Source organism: Haliotis rubra, unplaced genomic scaffold (genome assembly GCF_003918875.1).
Source record: "Haliotis rubra isolate DU_JTF1 unplaced genomic scaffold, ASM391887v1 Scf135, whole genome shotgun sequence".
Classification (NCBI taxonomy): Eukaryota; Metazoa; Mollusca; class Gastropoda; order Lepetellida; family Haliotidae; genus Haliotis; species Haliotis rubra.
The window spans coordinates 1,813,727-1,836,523 of record NW_025765281.1 but is presented as its reverse complement, the minus strand read 5'-3'; the positions used below and the strand labels follow the sequence as shown (position 1 = coordinate 1,836,523).

Below are 22,797 nucleotides of genomic sequence, written 5' to 3'. Positions count from 1 at the left end.
GGCATATTCAGCAGATTTAGTCCCTATGGAAAATGCTAGGGACGAGTTAAGACTCGGCTTCGTAACAACCACACCCTTCCAAACAACGGTGCAGAACTGGCCAAGTATCTCATTGCAGAATGGCAGGCAATACCCCATGCCTTCTTCCAAAGTCTGGTGAACAGTATGAGACAGAGGTGTACTGCTCGAGGTGGTTACATCCGTTATTAGTCCAATGTTGGCGTTTGAATTTTCACTTCTGACAGTAGGTCACTTTGACCTTATTGATCAGCAATCGCTGACCTTCCTGCTGTTTTTGTCTCCCGTTATGGTTATCATGAAATGTTGGCTCGAGTTGTTATATGATCGCTACATTTCACTGTTATTTATATTTGTAGACATGGCCATTAAAAGTTTTGACCCTTGTTTTGAGTACAGGAAAACTTTGTATATGTATATCATCTACAGGAAAACTTTGTATATGTTTATTATTTCTAATATATCGAGAGGCGTTGGTGATCGCAAACAGAGGCAATGGCAGAATAATAACCCTGTATGGTACCTGATTTCAAGTTGTATGGTACCAGAGAAAATCGGCTACAATGGGTATAGTTATAGTTCTATCGAGGAGTCCTCGCTGCTTTCTCCAGTCTTGAAATCTGTTCCACTTATAGTCATACAGGGATGCTGTGGATGGCCTAATAGACTGAGAAATTGCCAGGGTCGTGTCCGAGGAAACTCCTTGCCTTCCGAGGGAATTCTTGATAATTTCCAAACGTGAAGTCTGAGATAAGGTAATTTTTGGTGAACTATGTTCGAACGCGGCTGTGTGAAAAAGGTTGTTAGGGTGGGTTATCAGTGGTTGATCCGTGAGCAAGTCCATCAGAGTTGGAAACCACGGTCTTGTTGGCCATAGTGGGGCTACAAGAAATATCACACAATCGTGTTGATAGATTTTTGCCAGTACATCCTGAACCATCTTGAATGGTGGGATGGTGTAGGCGATCATCAGGTCCCACAACATCGCATACACTGCCCAGGCTGTGGGATCTGGGACAGGGCTCACAAATACAGGAAATTGGTTGTTTCTGCAAGTCGCAAAAAGGGCTATCAAAGGCATTTCCCAGTTGGTTCCAATCAAGCTGAAGGCCTCGCGACGCAGGGTCCATCCGGACTGACCTAGTCTGGAAAGAGAGTCCACTAAAATGTTCAGCCGAGCATGAATGTGTCTTGCCCTGATGGAGCACTTGTACTGGTCTGCCAGGTGGTAAAGACGTTGTGTCATCTGTATTAATGGAAGAGAATGAGTTCCCCCTTGCTTGTTTATGTAGGCAACAACAGTAAGGTTGTCCGTAGCAATCATAATGGCGCTGTTGTAGACCTGATTACACCAGGCATTCAGAGCACGAATGACCGCAAGCATTTCCAGGACGTTCATGTGAAGTCCTGACTGTGAAGTCCTGAATCGGGGTGAGAGAGCGTAATAGAGACATCTGCGTCCTGATCAAAGCAGAGTTTAGCTTAGGAAGATCTCTGATCTGGTCTCTGATTCCCAGCCAATGATCCGTGTTCGGCAGGATAAGACAAGAGTCCCCGTCCAGGATTGCACCAACGAACTTTATCCTGGAGACTGGATTGAGTTCTGACTTGTCCGTGTGAATGTGGAACAGGAGGCGGGTGAAAATATGAACTATGAATTTAGTACAATAGGGATTCACCTTTAAGTCCAGACTGGTGAATTTGGTGCCTGGTTTGATCAGCTTCTGTACATTTTTCAAAGATTCCATGGTGAATTTAGGAGTTCGACTGAGAAATTCCTTGTTGAGAATTTTTAGATTTATTATCATCCTCATCCCTCGTGTATGCACAGACACATACAGAAATGAAAATGAAATTTTAAACACTAAGTCGTAGCTATTCCTAGTGGTATGCGTAATTGATTACTAAATTATCTCCCCTGATCCTTACGTCACGGCATTGTTGTTTCAAAACCCTCCAAAATCTTTCTGAAATAAACTGACGCACATGCCATCTTCTAGGATAGAATTGCGGGGAGGAAGACAGACAGACAGACATTTTATTTCAGTAATGTAGGCCATTGGCCCATAATACAACATAGAGCAAATATAAAGAATACATACATGCTGGATGTAGGATAACGATTGGAATACAGGGTCAATTAGTTGTAGTAGTGGGTTTACTTCTTAGTTTTAATACAGTGGAGAGGAATGTAGTTAATGGTTTTAGATAATTTATGTTGTTGCAAGTAATTAAACGCACAAAAGTTTCAATTGTTGGAGGGTGGGTCTGGTGGGTTGTGAAACACTTATTTCTTATTTCAGAATATTTGTCACAGATAAGTAGGACATGGAGCTCGTCTTCAACATAGTTTAGGCCAACAGAGTGGCAGTAGAGGCAGAGACGTTGATCATAGGGTGTATTTGTGTGACGACCGGTTTCCACTGCTAATCTAAAGTTGTTACAGCGGAACATAGCCATAACTTTCCTTTGATATGGAAAGAGGTCACAGGACAAGTAGTGTTCAACATTAAGTAAAGATTTAAATTGTGAATAATATTTACATTTAGATGAAGAGTCAAGTGAGGAACGCCAATTTTAAGGAAGCAGTCATAACCTCGCTGCTTGAAGATGGACATAAATGTTTTAATGCAGCCAATTTCTTGTGAGATCCATACAAACCCAAAACCATACTGAAAAAGGATTTGTCTTATGTGTTAAGCCCAGGTAGATTTATTATAATCATCAAGAGATTTGAGCATTTGGTAGGCCTGGTAAGGAAGTCTGTGGTGTTGTAGCTGCAACAGTCTGCACCAGTACATTATTGATCTGGAGGTATAGTGGTACTGCAGTGAGAGTCTGCCACACTCTCCAAGCACCATGCTATTGTTGGTATACTTGCTGACTTTGAGAAAAGTCTTACAGAACTTAAAATGTAGTTTCAATATGTCTGCAATAAGTAGTTCTGTGGAAATCATCTTGTCTTCACACGAGAGAGTGAGTCAGCCAATATGTTCACCCGTTCCGGAATGTGACACGCTCTTATATAAGGTCTTATGGTATCCGCTGCTTGGAATATAGTCTACGTGACTTGGTACCGCCGTGCTTGTTGAGGTAAGCTACAACTGTGGAATTGTCCGATACTAACATCACACTCCTTCTGTGTAGATGAAGTGCACAACAACGAAATTGCTTTCAAAAGTGCTAGCATCTCTAAGCAATTGATGTGTAGACTGCTCTCCTCAGTGTTCCACAGGCCTTATATCTGCATGTGGTCCATGTGGGTGCCACTCCCCGAGCTCAAGGCATCCGAATATAAGGTTAGATCCGGTTTCTGATGGTGAAAGGAAACTCCCGGAAGAACATTGCTGTCTACTGTCCACCAAAGTATTTATCGTTGGACTTGGTCTGGAGGCGCAATGAGAGAGTCTAAATCCTGAGAATGAAACTGGTTGAGCCACATGTGAGGTATCCTCAATCGTAACCTTCCACTTCAAGTGTAATCCTGTTAGAAGTGATGGAGCCTAAGAGGGACATGCAGGAGCAAATAGAAACTGCTAAGGAGGTCAGTATATTGGATATCTTCGAAAAGATCTTGAGCAGTATAAATCCGGTATGTCTTTGAATTCAGAAGGGCTCCTAAGAACTTGATCCGAGAAGTGGGGGTCAATTCCGATTTTACCAGATATACTATCAAACCCAGGTTGGTGAAGACGTGTAGTATAAACTTTGTCTGTCTGAGAAGTACAGCGGTCACCACATGTCTCTCCAGAAAATCGTCTAGGTACCCATGTATTGATATCTGATGGAGGAAAGCTAGAATTGAAGTGAGCACCTTCGTGAATAACCATGGAGCTTGGGAGATTCCGAACGGTAGAACTTAGATGTGGAACCCTCGACTGTTCAGAGTAAACAGATATTTCTGGGATCGGGGATGTAAAGGGATATGCAGATAAGCGTCCTTGAGATCTATACTGATGAATTTTGAGTCTCGATGGATTAGAGTTTGTAAATTGGCCAGACTCCATCTTGAACTTGGGAGGTTTTTGTAGAAAGTTCTTGTTTAAAGCTTGAGATCGATTATCATACGCATCTCGTCCGTGTCCTTCTTGGGGACCAGAAACACTGGGGGAAAAAAGCCCGAAGTTAGTTCGCCAATCGCTTTCTTCTACAACAGTTGTTCTATAGCAAGATTTGTCCCCACTAGACGTTGACCCTGGAGGAATAATCGCCGGCCCGTCGCTCGGAAAACCAGTCACAGGAGGTAGAGTGTCACACGTCAGAATGTAGCCTCTCTCTACGACTGATAGAATCCATTTGTCTGAGGTTAATAGATTCCAATTGTCCACATACTGGGATAGTCTGCCCCCCACTGTGGACTGAGTTACTGGCCACACAAAATCGAATTCCGTTTCCAAATCGAGGGGCATTTCCGGTTCTAAAGGAAGAGTGAAAGGGATTGTGTGATTTGAGTCAAAACTACCTGTCAGTAGGGGTGATTTTAAATTATGGCTTAACTTTCCTACAATCGCCAGCGGCTGAAGGGATGGTATAAATCCAGCTAGGGTCCATGCAGGTAGCAAAGGTACTGTAAGTCCCAATGGTCCCTAGTATTGTGACCTACCTTCGGTTGCTGGCGATCTATTTTTATATTGTATTGTCCTAATTTGAAATTGTTTTAGAGAGAGATACTAGTTTTATTTTTGTGTCTGTGATATTCTAGTTGGTTTTACTGTCCGTTGACAGGTTTTTAGTGATATCCCTGTCTTTATGATGAAGATACACATTTGTTTTAGTCACGATATGGCTGAAATATTGCTGATGTGACTCACTCACTCCTGGCAGTAGGTCTTGAGCCTCGAAAGGACCTGGCGCCCCTACCCCTACCCCTACCCCTAGACGAGGGTGAGCCTCTAGATGACGAATTGGATGGAGCCAGATAAAAAGCTGACCTCTGGAATGGCTGAAAACAACCCGAAGTAGCTGAGGATCCTCTAGATGTGGATGATGAGAGTTTCCTTCTGGATCTAGGGGTTGGCCTGCGTTTATTCTGATTTAAAAGTGCTGACCCCATCCTCTGGTCTAAATTCCAAGATGTCATCGCGTCTCTGGCTTCAATAGCTTGAAGACACTGGCCATTAAAGGTACTGTCTGAGTCTAACGGTTGTTGAAACAGCAGTTCCTTAGACGCATCCGGAAGGTTCCTGATGGAATTTAATTTTTAAATACTATCCAAAGTGGTGAGGTGGCCCAAAATGCCAACTTGATTGTGCATAGCATCTGCCAAGGGTTGATAGACCACATCTAGGAAGGAGTATGTGAGGGCAACTTCCTAAGCCGACATCGATACTAGGGTATCCTTCTTAATAGTCCTAGAATAAGGGAGGTAAGAGGGTGCGAACACCTGCAGTGAACCAGTGTAAGAGAGGATGTCAATTGAGGTACGAGCTGCCGTATCAAAACCCTTAAAGTCCCTGGCTGAAGATGGAAGTGGCTGGTCACAGACTCCCCTGGTATCTTGTAACTGTGCAAAACCCTTATCCATATTAGGTGGACTGGCTGGAATAAGGCGGTTGTGGATTGCACAAACTGGTTTATGGTTTATCCTAGGCAAGTTAACAGTCGCTGTGGCCTTTGACAGGCCTGTATTGTAGGCATCCAAGGCAGTTTTAAGAGATGTAGAATGAGCAGTGGTATGCATGCGTGCGTGCGTGCGTGCGTGCGTGCATGCGTGTGTTCAGGATCTGCTTAGGATTTTATTTTGACAATGGCAACATTTCGGTATAGATTCAAAATAAAGAAGCTGATCATCCATAAAGTCTTGTCATCTCTATACCACCAACTTCTAGAATGCCACTCAAACAAATCACTAGGAATAGCTTCTGTGTGTATCTGTGTAACCACGGGCATAAAGGCTACCATAATCCAGAGGGAATGTTTACGTTATAATTGTCCTTTTCGATTTAGTGGAGTTATTTGTTTGTAATAGAAGCAAGTCAAAACTTCCTTTTCACTAAAGCTCCATTTGAGTGGAGTGTGAGTCCACCTCTCGATGGAACAAGGCTTTGGCTTGCATTATTGGTTAAGCATAGCGAAGAAACACCAAAGAAATATGTGGTTGGGGGAATGTATGTCTGTATCAAATAAGATTAAATGTTTCAGGACCCGAGTTAGAATATATGCTTGCTGCATGAGGTGACTAACAGGATCAGGTGGTCAGGCTCGCTGACTTGGTTGACACGTCATCATATCCCAACTGCTTTGATTGATGCTCATGATGGTGATCACTGGATTGTGTGCTTCAGACTTGAATATTTACAGATCACCTCGATATAGGTGGAATATTGCTGAGTGCGACTTTATACAACAAACAAACCCTCAGGTTACATCCAAGGATTTATCTAGAATTCCAAACTAAGTGTCTTTGGCAGGAGGAAAATTGGTGAACATATCCCAAAACAAAACACATTTGCATACAGGTATATTAAAAAGATTTTGCTTGTTGGACAAAAAACATGGACACCTTGTTCAGTAAGTATGTATTTATGGTCAACCATACATTCACTGTACTATAAGACTACATCGGTCACACAGACTGTAGAAAACACTCACCAACATGCACTGGAAGAATCACTTGGAGGGCACAACATGAGTTCTCTCCCTTGTGGGAGTTGCAATTTCAAATTTGCTGTGTAGAACAAATCACTTCATACAAAACTGGGACTTCAAGCAAGCACTTTGCAACACAGTTTTGCATACATTACACAACAAACATAATTGACAAACTTTCCAGGGAAAAAATGATAATCTTAAGTTCTACTTAATGAGATATTAATTTGTAAAATATTTAAATTCATAATAACTTAAATGAAGATTTTCAGATGGGTGATTTTGGAAAGGATTTGATTCTTAAATGGCTATTTGCATATATAATTGCACATAAATTGTATCTATGTTATCTAAGGGACCAGGCATTTCTTACGTCTACTTGTTTGTGTGCATTATTTTGTGTGTTTCAGTGACTTTTCACAGCCTCCCCTGTTAATAATTTTTATTACACTCCCAATGTCCTCGTACATTTTTTCAGGACCTTCCCAATAAGTGTATTTTTTCATGACCCTCCCCTGACTCCCTCTGAACCACCACCCCTTCTAAAATAAATAACTGGTCCCTGAGTAATGATATAAACATCATAAAATTGTCTAAATCCAAAAGTAAATTCAGGTAAAATACCTGTGGATTCAAAACTCATGTAATAAAAGATAAAGTCATTGGGAAAAAGACGCTTAAAAGTAAAAAATATATTTTACTAGACATTTGAAAGGAAACAGTGATAATCTTTACAATAGAGAAAAGTGGGTGCATAGAAAAAGTGCATAGAAACTACAATAAAGTGCATTAGTCAGCCTTTATATCACCATGTTGATGGGTGAAAGAACACAAGAGAATGTCAGCATAGCACAGCTGTCAATGCATATAAAGTCATTTGAAAAAAAGTTAGATAAGATAAAAGTGGAGAAAAGATCTTGCAGATGGGTGAGGCAAATTCTTACAAAACATTTTCCGTGTTATACCAGCTTAATCATCTGATTACTAATATTCCACCTTGACATGAGTACATACTTGATTCTGATAGTTCAATCATATGTGTGTCATCAAGTTATACAAACCACTAATGTGTGGCTACACAATTATACACATATTATGGTAATACACGATTTTCATTTGCCCACAATGGGGTGGGCATGAAAATATCGTTACAACGTAGAATTACTATGGTTTTGTTGGCAGAAATTACACATTTGTCTTTGATGATGGATTTAGTAACAAAAACAAATCATATGAATATGTTTGGTTTCAAATTAAATTATAGTGAGAATAAGTCTGCAAAACTTTCTAATTCGAAAACAGGTTTATCTCTAAATTTTGTTGTATCACTACTCCAATTTCAAAACACTAAGTTCATTTCTAAACTGACAATCACAGGATGAGTATAACCACATATTTAATTATTCACAAATATTAACATTACTTTTCATTTAAAGAGTTATCATACATATAGTATATACTAATCTACCAGATTTATCATATGAACTATTTGAGAAATCAAGAAAATATATCTTTGCATTAGGTTCTATATTTGTGATAAAGAAATATATAATCATAAGATGATAATTATCACAAACAGAAAGGAACTGCAATGATCATTCAACTTCTCATACAATTTTGATCATCGTATAAACGTGAATATAACAAGTTTGAAATTGTTTGTGAGGCAACATTCACAAACAGTCTAAGGCACACAACAATAGGAACAAACTCTTATCAGGATAAAAAAAACAATATGGTTCGGAATACTTTGGTTTCAGATTGCTCGAAAAGTCAGTCCCTCCTGGATTCCGCGATGAATTTTTAAGAATTCCGCAGTAAATTTAAGTAAATTCTGCATCCCATTTTTCAAAATTCTGCAAAATATTTTGCAGTTAAAAACTTGAAAAAAAACAACCCACAAACTAATGCAATTTCAATCTTCAAAAAGACCGATTCTGTGAACATAAATGAGCATTAAATTCAAATAATATTATTGTAAGATGCTAAAGAAAATATTACCTTACGAATAAATCATCTTTAATCATGAATATTTTGAAAATATCGTAACAACAAATGTATCAGTTCATTTTTGTGTAACCAATCATACTTTTGACATTTACCCCTACTTTTCATTTCGGGTTGATAGTCAATCTTCATTCAACTTTCAAAATAACTAAATTCTGCAGCAGAAAAAAATGGCAAATTCTGCATGAAAATGCATTTTCCGCTGCTCCAGCGTTATTCTGCATCAAAAGTAATTTCCGCACGATTTATTCTGCAACCAAGCTGAATCATGGAATCCAGAAGGGCTGATAAGTTAGCTAAAGCTTTATACAGTGGAACTTCAGGACCTTCCACAAGATGATGTCAGCACAACAACCATCGCAAGCCAATGTTAATGTATAGCAGTTACGATCACTTGCACAGAGGTCTCTTTGTGGAACAGCAGGTTCGTAAGTCTATTAAGTAATGGTATACCATGGTAGAACTGGGACTGGGATTGAACTTAGAAAAAGGAGAGAATATATTCTGAAGTTGATATGGGCCCCTGTGAAGATCCAAGTTAACCCATGTTTATCCTGAAAGGCAACTACAAATTTATAACGATGAGGTGGTCGGGACCATTGACTTGGTTCATGCATGTGATCATATCTGAGTAAGTAGATACATGTTCATAACGTCAACGGGGCGGTGGGGTAGCCTAGTGGTTAAAGCGTTGGCTCGTCACGCCGAAGACCCGGGTTCGAATCCCCACACGGGTACATTGTGTGAAGCCCATTTCTGGTGTCCCCCGCCGTGATGTTACTGGAATATTGCTAAAAGCGGCATAAAACCAAACTCAGTCAGTCCGTCATAACGTCAACCACAGGATTGTTCGGTCCAGATTTGATTACTGACATATAGCTGGATATTGTCAAGTGAAGGGTTAAACAACAAACAAACAAACAACTATACTGAGTATATTCAGAACCATACTATTTTCTTGTCCTAAGACAATAACAACACAATGCCAATCAGGTGAGTCACAATTGGGGAGAAACGCTTCATTTTCTACTATTTCTTCAAGCACCTTCGTTTTGATTCTCACATACTCTACAACAATATTGATAGTCCATGCAGCAATTATTACTTGTTTTCATCTATTTGTTATTAATTATTACACATGAAATTAACAATATACATATATTACATATTTTTAAATCATAAAGCATGAAATCAGTAGATAAGTTTTCTAATCTGACATGACCGAAAATATGAAGAATTTTAATACCATGGAGAGAGAATTTAAGATAAATAACAAATAAATGAAAAACTGAAATCAGTATCTTTGCACACATATCTATCTTAAATGATTTTACACAGACTGCACTGGAAGATCCAATGAAGAGAGACCAGAAGAATACACCCTCAGGAACACAATTACAGTTCCTTTCACTTTATCAGTGTATGAAATAAGTCCCGTCCGACCGCCCAAGACGGTCTAGATTTCTGCCGGACGGTCTAAATTTACAGCTAGCCAGCCCGATGGTCTGGTAAATTTTTTAGATGTTCCATACGTCTGAGTAAATTCACCATGTTTGGTCTGGTTAAATTCATTTTGGGCTGGTAACATTTTGAAGTTACCAGCCCTGATGTCTGCCTGGATTTTTGGCTTATTACATACACTGACTTTATGTGTTTCAGTCTAGTCTTATGCTGCGTATAGCAACATTACAGCAATATCACAGCTGAGAACACCAGAAATGGGTTTCATAAATTGTACCCATGTTGATAATTGAACCCAGGTCTTCGGCATGGTGAGCAAATGCTTTAATCACACGGTTACCCCAGCTTTCACTTTGACTCAATTAGTATACAGTCACCTCTTTCAAAACACTGGATCTACAATGTTGTGGCAGTTAGGTAAGAATCAACATTTTAAAAGGGACTGGTCATTAATTATGGTGGCTTGGTGTGTGTGTGTGTGTGTGTGTGATGAATAACCTCAGTAGAAAGTGGGTGAGTAAAATGTATCACTGTGTAAAGGTGAAACAATGCACCATTGCATCTTCACTTTTCATTAAACGATAAAATAAAGGAACATTTATGTCTTGACTCTCCCCATCCCACATATTCTCAGTTTTTTATCGGAAAATGAATTGTAATTACTGTTTCAAGTTGACTGCTAAAATGAAGGCTGCAACGAACATGAGTCAACAGAGAGCTTTATCTTTGGAACCTGAAAGTGTTGGATCTTTTGTTCTGAAATAATTATGGTCATGAAGTATTGATGCGATTTGTGGTGAATATGTGTATCACTATGTATCATATTATGTCCTGCGTATCATTATTCATATCTTATCATGGCTTTGTTTTATCATTTCTCCCCACTCCTGCCATCAACCAACCCCTACCAACGCCTCCTCAAAATGAAACCCTTCCCTGTTCTCACCTACCCAACCACTCATCAAAAATGACCTGTACCTAAATAAAGTGGACATCATGCATCATCTTCATACACTGAATCTCAAAATCATCAAACTTATACACTATGGAGTGTACAAAATTACAGGTAATTCGGTACAAACGGAAACATGCATACTGATTCTAATGGCAGTATCATACATTATAAAACACACTGAATATGTTATATCAATATATAAATAAACTATATTGTGACTAGATCTATATTGCCATCATATGTGAAGCATGAGTAGGGCTATATCAAAATCTGACAGTAACCATGGTAACAAGAAAAACACTACATTAACACTGAACTAAGTGACAAATATTTCTTCAAGAATAAAACAAAAGCTTTCAAAAAGTTTTAAGGTATATGTTGTGGATATTTTAAATCTGCTCATCAGTGAAAAATAGTTCTGATGCAATTTGCTTTTCCTGGTGTATAATTGCCTTGCCACTGCATGTGTCTATGATGTGAAACTGATGGGGCTGAATATGATCACTTTTCACAACCTGAACTAATCACTGATATATATTCCACTACAGGCTTATGATTCAGTTAGAATCATGATTCAGTTAGAATCATACAATGGGCTCTGTGTTTAGAAATATTTTCTGATGACTGTTGAAAGTTGTTTGTGTTTTGTATATACCGTAATCGCCATAATGAGCACAGTTGAACTACAGGACATCATATAAACAGATCATGATCTAAGACATGTATGTTTAACATACAAAACATTTAACTATCCATAATCAAGGGTACTTCTTACCCTTTTGACAAAACGCAAAATAGAAAAACAGAGTGAAAAATCAACAGCAGAGCAATAAGCATGGGTTTGTTGACATAATTCCAAGTCAGAGACGACTGTAACACGACTTACACAAAAAAAAAAACCTTAACAGGAAGTCTGCAAATCACTATAGCAACAGTTTAAAAAAGGAATATAACAACAAACCTGTAATACTTATACATCTTGTAGGGGTCAGCAGATTGTAATTGAAATTGGGAAACAAACAAAACATTTCAGCTGGGGGAATACTATTTGTTGTACTAATAGTCATCACTTCTCTGTAAACAATAGTCATTTGAGTTGAGCTCCATGCCTAGAAACGGAGGAGTTGAGAATGGTGATTGTGATAATACAGAGAGCTCCAAAACAAGCCTATCCCTCTGAGGTTGATTGACTGTTTGGAAAAGTAATGCAGTTACCCCCCTTCAAAATTGTAGGCATTATGACATTGTCTCCCTTTCTAATTGTATGTGTTTTGAAAGGAGTTATCTCCCTTCCTAACTGTACTGTGTAATGAATAGAGTTATCCCCCTTTCTCACAATTTGTATCATGTGTGAATGATGTCTACAAGAGGATTGATTCTCTCCATTGTCGAATGTAACTGACACAAATGTACATATGAACTTTTTGAGTCACATCTGGCTGCCAAAGTTTGGAATACGGATAAAAGTTTCAGATGTCAAAAAGTACAAAAAATCCATAATTCATAAATGCTATGTTTTCCGCAGATTTACAATTGTCATCAACAAAAGAAAAAAGCCTTCTCTAAAAACACATCTACATATATTGTCACTCAGTCATGCTCGATATGATACTTCTCAGGATTTGTTCATAGCCTGTACGAGTAAAAACCCAATCCATCTTCTATCTCTACTTTGATACAAAAATAAAACTGACAAATCAGTCACCATGGTAACAAGAGAATAGTTCACATTGTGGAATTAAAAACAAAACCTAAGAACTGACCAATCACACAAAAAACAATCATTGTTTCAAAATATATGCTTGTATTTATCTAGTTTAAAACACGATATTGTTAAAATCCTGATGGACAAAAGTCCAAATTGGTATCAACTGCTAAAATGTATTTCTTTCAAACAACAAGTATTAAAACCATTTCAATCCCCATATCACAAGGTGTAGGTAACATTGTTGCAGAATCTATAACATGGATAACAGACTATATATACACACTAACTGATTATAGGAATGTCACGACGGAATTAACTAACTACAAGCCTACATGATGGATCTATGTATAGAACAAATATGAGAGATGCACCCACAACGGTTGACACCCATTAAAAGAAACCTGCACAGAAACACATCCTCAGTGGTTTGAACAACCACTCATGGACATGGGCTTAAATGTATTTTCATAATTACTTTTTAGTGCAGTGAGGTGGTGACAAATGGGGTTTAATAGCTTGCTAAAAAATAACAAGTACCATCTTTGAACATATTTTTGGTATGGTGCTGCCGAGGATCAAACCATCATTGTCCTGTCTCAGGAAAGGTCACTATCCACTAGACTATAGAGGCAGTTGAAAAACCAACAGAAATTTGACTAAATTGTAATTGAAAATGTAAATGCATGTCCTTTCGTTATCTATAGGTACTGATGATCACTTTTAGCAAAATAATCAAGACGAGTACTTCTTAAAGGCATGTTATACCTAGATAAGGACAACCTTTATTGACGAACAACTTCTTTATTCAGTTGTTCGTCCATAAAGTTTGTCCTTATCTGACTCTCCAACTTCTAAAAATGCCACTCAGAGATGTTATACCTACTAGAATTTATATTTTCAAGACAGTTGAAAAATCAATTCTGAGTGAATCCTGTCAACTTTTTGCAGACATTTTGTCATATTTGATCCATACATGAAACATCAGTAGGTCTGAAGGACAAAATAACCAACATAATCGTGTTGCAACATGCAGAGAGGCGGCCATCATAGTTCACAAAATCCTCAATATCGTCACAGCACGCACCTCACAACATGCTGCAATCAAATCAATGTCATCCTCTCAAATGGGTACACACAGAAATCTTGATGATCAAACTCCCAAGAGCCTTTGAATATGTATGTTTTCTGGAGTTTGAGACCAAAAACCCCCAGATATTTGGGTATAATGTTGATAACGATTTAACTGGATATGAACAGTTACATATCTTCAAGAGTATTCATTGAGTAACTGAGTTCAAGTTATTGATATTTCACTGACTACAGGTTATAAAAAACCTATTATGAAAAGTCTGTGTGAAAAACCTTGTTGAACCTGTGTCATGCGTAAGATCAGCTTTTAGTATGTTTTCTTCAATTAATTGTCAAATCATGTATTGCTATTGTAGATTTATATCTTATCTCTCAACTGCTTGCGAAAGTGATCTATTGCACACATACCAAAAATGTGAAAACTTGGACAGAGGGTCTTAGATACACTAGCAACAAGATGCATTTTGTTAACTAGACCATCAGTTGGTTTTGTGAACAATTATACAAATCTCAACATTGCAACAAAACTAAAAGACGCATTATAAAGTATTGAATACAGGTATACCAAATACAAATTGTCACTACATGCCCCTGAAATATGCTCCGTTAACTTTTTTATCTTAGATTTTTTTCAGAGCTATTTTGGCAGGGTTGTTTAAAAAATTACACAAGTCTGATACAGGAATATACAATACACAATTTGTTTCACATCATACTACAACTCAATTTGACAACACTTTGATATGTTTAAAGCGATGATACTAAAACAGGACAGATGAGTTAATGAGGAATACAATAAAATACATGTAGTTAATAAATAACAAAGAACATTTCGAATGATAAATTAATTACCATTCTGAATCGTACCCAATATTCAAATAAACCCTGTTGGTTCAGGAACTTTAGAAACCTTAAGGGAACATATATGTTCAGGACGTTCATTAATCCAGAGGACTTTGCTAGGAATGGCGCTGCCCAGACCACCAGGGTTTCTTGGACACTGGTCAGGATTATTAATGATAGGTACTGCCTAGTATCTGGATACAGATGCAGCTATTGCACACTTCTCTATACTGGATGCTGTACTGTTCCAGTCTAACCAAGGCCTTACAGCGACTTTACACACTAGTCCATTTACCCACTTGTCCATTTACCCACTTGTCCATCAAGACATTTATCCATTTACACACCTGTCCATTTACACACTTGTCCATTTACACACTTGTCCATCAACACACTTGTCCATTTACACACTTGTCCATCAAGACATTTATCCATTTACACACTTGTCCATTTACACACTTATCCATTTACACACTTGTCCATCACCAATTGTCCATTGACACAATTGTCCATTTACACACTTGTCCATCAACACAATTGTCCATCTAGACACTTGTCCAAAGCCAAAGTCTAGTATGAATCAGCTTAGAATGCTCAGCTAATAATTGACAACATAACACTAAAAACATTTTAATTATCTTGAGAGCATATTCTGATCCAGTTGACTCAACTGTGTTCAGTGAAGACTGCAGGCAACAGAAATTCTAGTACCTGTTTGTCTTCCACCAAGCCTACTGATGAAAGTCTAATTACTGTTAGAACTGTGTAGTGGTAGGATAAGGTTATAGAGTTATCTGCTGCAATAATGATACAAAAACCAACCATTAATTCCTTCCCATATGGTTAACATAACATATTTCTGTGCTTACATCTGGTTTCGCAAAATACTCATGGCTTCAAGAACTCAAAGCTTGATGAAGTCCTGAGGAAAATGGCCACTGTCATAGCATCTTCACATTCACTGAAAAACATACACTCACTTACATACCCAGATCATAATCATCTCTATCCAATCTGTAAGAAAACATCCGTTCAAAGCTTTAATCCAACTAAGTCAGCAGTAATGATTGACTAGTTCATCAATTCTGACCATTACAGTCAGAAGCATCAGTGAAAACTCACAACAATCACAACATAATTTTAGCACTTTTTCCAGAAAACACAGACTTTATGACGTCTCACCAATGTTACCTAACTCACAATAATTCCGATCCTTAACATTGCCACATAAGTGAAGATTTTCGGACTAAGACAAGTAACTCCGGTATCTGGGTCAATATTAGAGCTGTGACGATATATCATAGTATCGATAATCGTGATACTTTATCTGACAATAAATATATCGATATTTTTTTACGTATGTGATATGTATCGTTGACCTTAAAGTAGTGAATTTTCACAAGAAATTGACGGTTTTGTCGAAATTTACACTGTTACTTGCTGTCAAAATACACTATTTTAAAGAAAATAACTAAAGATAGCATATCGTGATATGCATCGAATCGAATCATATTGTTCCAAGATATCGCGACACGTGTCGTGATCGTGGAAATTTCTGTATCGTCACACCTCTAGACAATATGGTCTGTGAATAGTCCAGTGCAATGATCTACTGCATGCAAATTTTGTGTACTGTCTAGTAACTCTTGTATCTGGGTCAATATGGTCTGTGAATGGTCTAGTACAATGATCTACTAACAGGCAAAGTTTGTGTACTGTCTCTAGAGGGATGTTTCCAAAGTTCTGCACACTTCTAGAGTAGTAAAATGCTTCTAGAGTACTGTCTACAAGCACACTTCTAGAGTTCTGTCTACAGGCACACTTCTAGAGTTCTGTCTACAGGCACACTTCTAGAGTTCTGTCTACAGGCACACTTCTAGAGTTCTGTCTACAGGCACACTTCTAGAGTTCTGTCTACAGGCACACTTCTAGAGTTCTGTCAAATGATACGTTCCTGGAGTACTGTGTGGAGTCATTGTTCTAAAGTACTGTCTATAGATTCACTAAGAGTTACAGTACTGTCTAGCCAAATACTTCTAGTGCACTGTCTATAAACATGCTTTTAAAACACTGTCTACATACATGCGGTCTAGAGAAATGCTACTTTCAGATTACTGTTTATTGAACTGAGTGAAGCCAATTCATGTGTGTCAGCATTGTGTAGCATAGCAATACATAATTCATCCATGGCTATATCTTAACACATAAACTTGTTGATTTTAAAATACCACGGTTGACTAAATTACTGTATAGTAAGCATAACAAAAGTAATGTTGCCATGGCAACATATAAAAACCTAAATAGGTAATTAAAAAGACAAAACAACAGAAGTTAATATCATACTGGAGGCAGGTTCATAGTTTTGAGATCTGGTATAAATCCTTTCATTTTTGAATACTGACTGTTTTTGTTATTCTGTACTGTAAATCTTGGACATCATAACGAACATGTTATTCTCAATCCAATCAAGATTAAACCAATTACCCCACTCCATGCAACCATTGTCAGTCCATTGCAATCATCATCATCATCATCATCATCATCATCATCATCATCATCATCATCATCATCATCATCATCACCACTGGATAGATGACTGAATGATCATTAACCAATAGTCTGACACAATTACCTCCCTTTGCTAATTTTGCAGATTACCTGCATTAAAAGTCATAAATACATATACAAAGTGTACATATATATCAAACGAAAATACCATCTTCATTCTCCCTTTAAGTGAATAACTCCACAAACGTAATCTTAAGTCGGAAATGAAACACCATTTCCATTTTTTGCCATTCTTTCCAATTCACAACAGTATGCAAAACTAATTTTCTGCAGTAAAGAGCCAGAGGTCCCATGTTCACAAACACATGTTGGTGACAAGCCCGTGAGTATTGCTGTTCCAACAGATGGTAGCGAATGCTGCAAGATGGAGAGGTGCTATTTCCCTATCCACTACTTCTCACTAGGCTTTCTGGAGGTCTCTGTTGACTCAATTTCTGATTTTTCTTCTGTTTTCTTCTCATCATCTTTGAAGAACAACAACGGGAACATTCCAATCAAACAACCTAAGGAAATGCCAAAAATCTTGCCCTGAAACAAAGGAAGTTTTAGAAATAATCATCAAGTCATTTCTAAAGACTGGAAGACTTAAAGTAACACATGACTACGTACATCAAGGATGGATTCGTGGACTTGTGGATAAAGTGTTTGCCTGGAATGTTGAAGTGCTGAAGTTTGATCCTATTTACATCGCACCAAAGAATAGTAAAAAACTATACTAAAAAGCTATACTTTTTACCCTGCCCATACATGACAAAATGTATGTGCATCCATATTACCCTGTAGCATCATATCATTCAACAAAACCAGCAGTAGTCCATGCATACATCAAGTATACATCAAGCAGCCACAATAATATGCATACACATCTCCCTATATATGCAATAACATGTCAATTTAATGTTAATTGAACCCGTGTCTTCAATGTGATGAGCAAAAACGCTTTAACCACCAAGCTAACCACAGCCCTAAATCTGTTGTGATATCTTCCACGATAACCTTTTTGCACTTTGGCAAATTCAAAGCTATACATATTTGAATTCATTTTTAAAAATTAAGCCTGCCTTACACTTTGTAAATCTTCAATTCCAAATATAACATATGTTACTTTCAATTCCAAAGTCACATATAATTTAATTTAAATTATTCTTACTCTCATGTCTGAAAAAATATATTCTTATTCCAAATAATTTGTTTATTTTTCCGGTAATTTATCACAAACTTCTTTTCCCACAAAATTATTCCTATGAACAGATTATAACCTGATATCAATTCTGAAACTATTTGAAAGTCTATATGTATAGGCAGCTTCTAAAGTATGTTCTGAACACTGTTTTGTTCCAAGCATAAATGTCCCTGGTGTGGTGATCTGCCTTCAGTTGTTGGCAATCTATGGCCTGTTTTTATATCGTATTGTCTTGTATGGTTAAAATGTTTTAGATTTAGTTACTAGTGTTAAATTTCTAACTGTGATAATCTAGTTGCTTTACTGTACTTCGTCAACAGGTTTTTATAATTTAATTTTCATTTATATTAAAGTATAACTTCATTTAGTCACGATATGGATGAAATATTGCCAAAGTGACTTTAAAGTTTAACTCCCTAACTCCAAGCATAAATATGTCACGACTCATCTTTGCTGTGAAATATAATTTCTTTCAGACTTTTATGGCATTTTGCTCTAAGTTACTTCTCCAATATTTATTGATAATCAATCAATACTTGATTAACGATTATTGATCGGTATGATTTATATCGATAGCCAGCCTTACAAACTGCACCTGAGTGAATAAGGACAGTGACGTAAGGGGAATAACTCACAAAACTTGACATAAATCTCGTTGACCTCATGTCGAGTTGTGGGGGTGTGAGAGGGGGTGCTCTCACACCAGCTGCTGCAGCGAGCCTCTCCACATATGATGCAGATCTGGAAAGATGATTAAAAACATGTTTATTGAAGAGTTAGTGAGTGAGTGAGTGAGTTTAGTTTTAGCAATATTCCAGCAATATCCCAGCAGGGGACACCTGAAATGGGCTTCACACATTGTACCCATGTGGGGAATCGAACCCAGGTCTTCGGCGTGATGAGCAGAGGCTTTAACCATTAGCCTACCCCACCGCTCCCTATTTGTTGAATATACTTCCAAGAGACCATCCCAATATCACTTCTGCATCTCTGATATACCAGAAAAACACACAACAATAATATGGACTGAACACAAGAGAAGGTAAAACAAAGTGCCATTACTATTATTATTGCAAATATCGGGACAGTACACACAGGGGATTGGGGAGTTGTAGGATATTAGTCGGGTCACTTTATAGACATCGATCTATGGTAAGGCCAGACCATTCATATTTCTTGTTTTACGGATCTGTCGGTCATATTTTTTTCAAGAATAAGAAAAAAAATTAAAATTAATTTTCCCGCTCAAAAAATAAAATTTTACTATTTTTATTAGCCAAAAATGTAAATGTGCAAGAAATGTTTTTAGATTGTTTTTGCCCCATATATACTTCATAAATTGCCCAAAGTAAAATACTTTTAGTATTTAAAAGGATTATTACTTTGACTGGTGATTTTTATTTATTTATTATTTTTTTGTCCTCCTGCCTTTAGGTTTTCTGAGGACAAAAATCCGTAAAACAAGAAATGAAATTGGTCTGGCCTAAATAATAAGTCTGGGTGTACACATATCCGGAGCCTCCTCTAACAAAGCATCACTTACCCGAGTCCAGCTACATCCGAGATTAAGTTCCCCAACCCAGCAGCTGTAACAGAAGTCACTTATTAGCAAACAACTTTCAAAATGCACAAGCCAGAGACAACTAAATTAGTCTGAGGATAACTAAACATCTTTCTAGTCCTCACTGACTAGTTGCCAACAATTGTGAAAGTTTTCAATGTTCGCCTTTAACTACAAATTGGAAATGAATAGACAGACAGAAAAATATAATAAAAAAGATATCTGGTCTTGTTCTGACAGGCTAGTGACAAGCTAGTGAATGACAGAGAAGGATGAGCCGTAAGAAAATGTCAGCAGTGACAGTAACAGATAATGAACAAATGTCACTGCGCAGAAAACAACTTGGTCTTGTTTCACTAAATTTCAATAGCAGTAGCTTTGTCATATTTGAGTATATTTGATCTTGCTGCCATAATTTCAATTAATAGTATATACTGAACAAAACAAGTAAGGGATCAAGAAATATTTTCAAATGGAAAAAATATATAGTGTGCTCTAATGTGCTTCACAATAAAATAACAACCCATAAAAAGTGACTGACTGACTGAGTTTGGGTTTACGCCGCTTTCAGCAATATTCCATCAACATCACGGCGGGGGACACCAGAAATGGGCTTCACACATTGTACCCATGTGGGGATTCGAACCCGGGTCTTCGGCGTGACGAGCCAACGCTTTAACCACTAGGCTACCCCACCACCCCCATAAAATGTGAGCAGGGCTCAGTAATACCCCTGACCTTCACTCCAAGGTTCAGCTGGACAACTACACTAAACACAGTGGGGCACCATTTTAGAGACGTTTTTCTCCAAGTTCAAGAAGGAATGAGAATTATGGTGACTCGTGAAATAAAATATCATAATCAAACTTAGTGCTACCCTACGATATCCCATCTTCTTCATATCCCATGATAAACCATGATTTATGATTCACTGATATCAGACAGAATCAACTCTTTATGAAATAACAGCATTATTAGCATAAGAAAAGTATCACAAGCTTTGTATCGGGATATGTATCGTATCACGACCAGGGTCATCCTCCATAATCTCCAGGGTATACGTTACGATAAATCTCCACTATACCCTGGATGCATCTATGGCTCGGCACAATGATTTTATTACCTCACTTTGCTTGCTCCGAATTCTCACAGTAGCCAATCAGCTAAGCCGCCGTTACAACCAATCTTGTCAAAAAAGGTAGCAGTTGGAGCTGCGAAGGTTTGTTCGCAGTGCGACTCAGATTTTGGGGGAAATCATAGACAAATTGACAGGTCTGAAACTTTAAAAAAAATATATGCAAGAGCTATTCCTACCTCTTTCAGAGTACCTCTGCATCAATTGTATTGCCAAGTTTAATCGGTTAGATAATTCAAGAAGCGAAAGCGAGTTGTGATTGGTACATTCCCAGCTTCCCAGCGTAGACATCTGATTGGATAAAAGGCTAGCCAAGGGAGGTAATAAAATTATCCTGGATATAGTGCAGATTTATCGTAATGTATACCCTGGAGATTATCGAGGATGGACCAGGGTATTCTGTTGCATCTCTGATATCAATGCATGTCACCTTAGAGTGCTAGCTGGCCAAGTGTTGGCTCTCTCAGGACATCAGAAATGAAACAAACCTGACTGCAAATGGCCGACAATGGTCAGCAGAAGCAACACGTACCTGCCATTGTAGATATTCCTAACACAGCCCCGAGCGTGCTGTCAATGTACTCCCCCTGAAACACACACACCATGTACAAATCTGTATCTGCATAATCACCAAATCATCAAGATCCAGGTATAAGAGGTCATAGTAGAGGTCACTAACAGGAACTGGAGGTCAGGCTCAATAACTTAGTTGATGCATGTTATCGAATTCCAACTGCATAGATTGATGCTCATAGCGCAGGAAACAAACCCATTTTGAGGGGAGTGATTTGATCAAATTGAGAGGTATACATGATCTATTATATCAAATTAAAGCTGAAGACCTATAGAACAAGCATTGTCACTAACATGACATAATCCCCAGCCGCAAATTATCAAATCAAACTTAAAAAGTAATGAAAGTGAAGGTCATAATTTAAGATGAAGTTAAATGTCAACAAAAACATGACCAGTCAACCTCTCTTGATATCTTGCTCTGAAAATTAAGTGAAGGTCACCTAAATCTACTGGGCCCTGCACCTTCCCTTGATGAAGCTTGATGTCGAACATGAAGAAAATCCAGTAAACAGTTCTTGAGGTATCTCGCTGATAAGCTTAACATGCAGCTTAACATGCTGAAATCTTCAAAGTGTCGCCATGACCTTGAACATTAGGTGAAGGTCACGAAAATTGACTGGGCCCTGCGCCTTCCTTAGATAAAGCTTGGTGTTGAATATGAAGAAAATCCAGGGAACGGTTCTTGAGATATCTCGCTGACAAGGGTAAAACGTTATAGTCCCCTTGTGACCTTAAAATAAAGTTCAAGGTCACCATACCTGACTGGGACCATTCACTTTTACTGTGATGAACCTAGGTACCAAATATGAAAAGAATCCAGTCAACGGTTCTTAAGATATTCCAATTTGTACGTACGTACAGACGGACGGACGGAGCCTAATACTATATTCCCCGCTTAAGCTTAAACGCGGTGGGGGTATAATAATAATAGACATGATGAGGAAATATCAACCACCAGATTTTCTGGCCCAGGCTTGATTATAAATATTTTTTATAGATCACTGTCATTACTCTTGATCATAGCGGTACCATCATAGCTGACCGAGGCATTATAGATAACCAGAGTACCATTGTACAAAACAACCTTGGCACTACAACTGTTGCA

The 22,797-nt window shown here is 37.9% G+C and overlaps 1 long non-coding RNA gene across 1 annotated transcript; it reads right to left on the bottom strand.

Moving 5' to 3' along the window:
- Window positions 1-19,050: 19,050 nt before the first annotated feature.
- Window positions 19,051-21,703, bottom strand: LOC124267957. The gene is made up of 3 exons (XR_006896164.1): window positions 21,649-21,703; window positions 19,964-20,006; window positions 19,051-19,161 (listed from the first exon to the last, which is right to left on the bottom strand). It is a non-coding gene; the product is annotated as an uncharacterized LOC124267957 (long non-coding RNA).
- Between the last annotated feature and the right edge of the window lie 1,094 nt (window positions 21,704-22,797).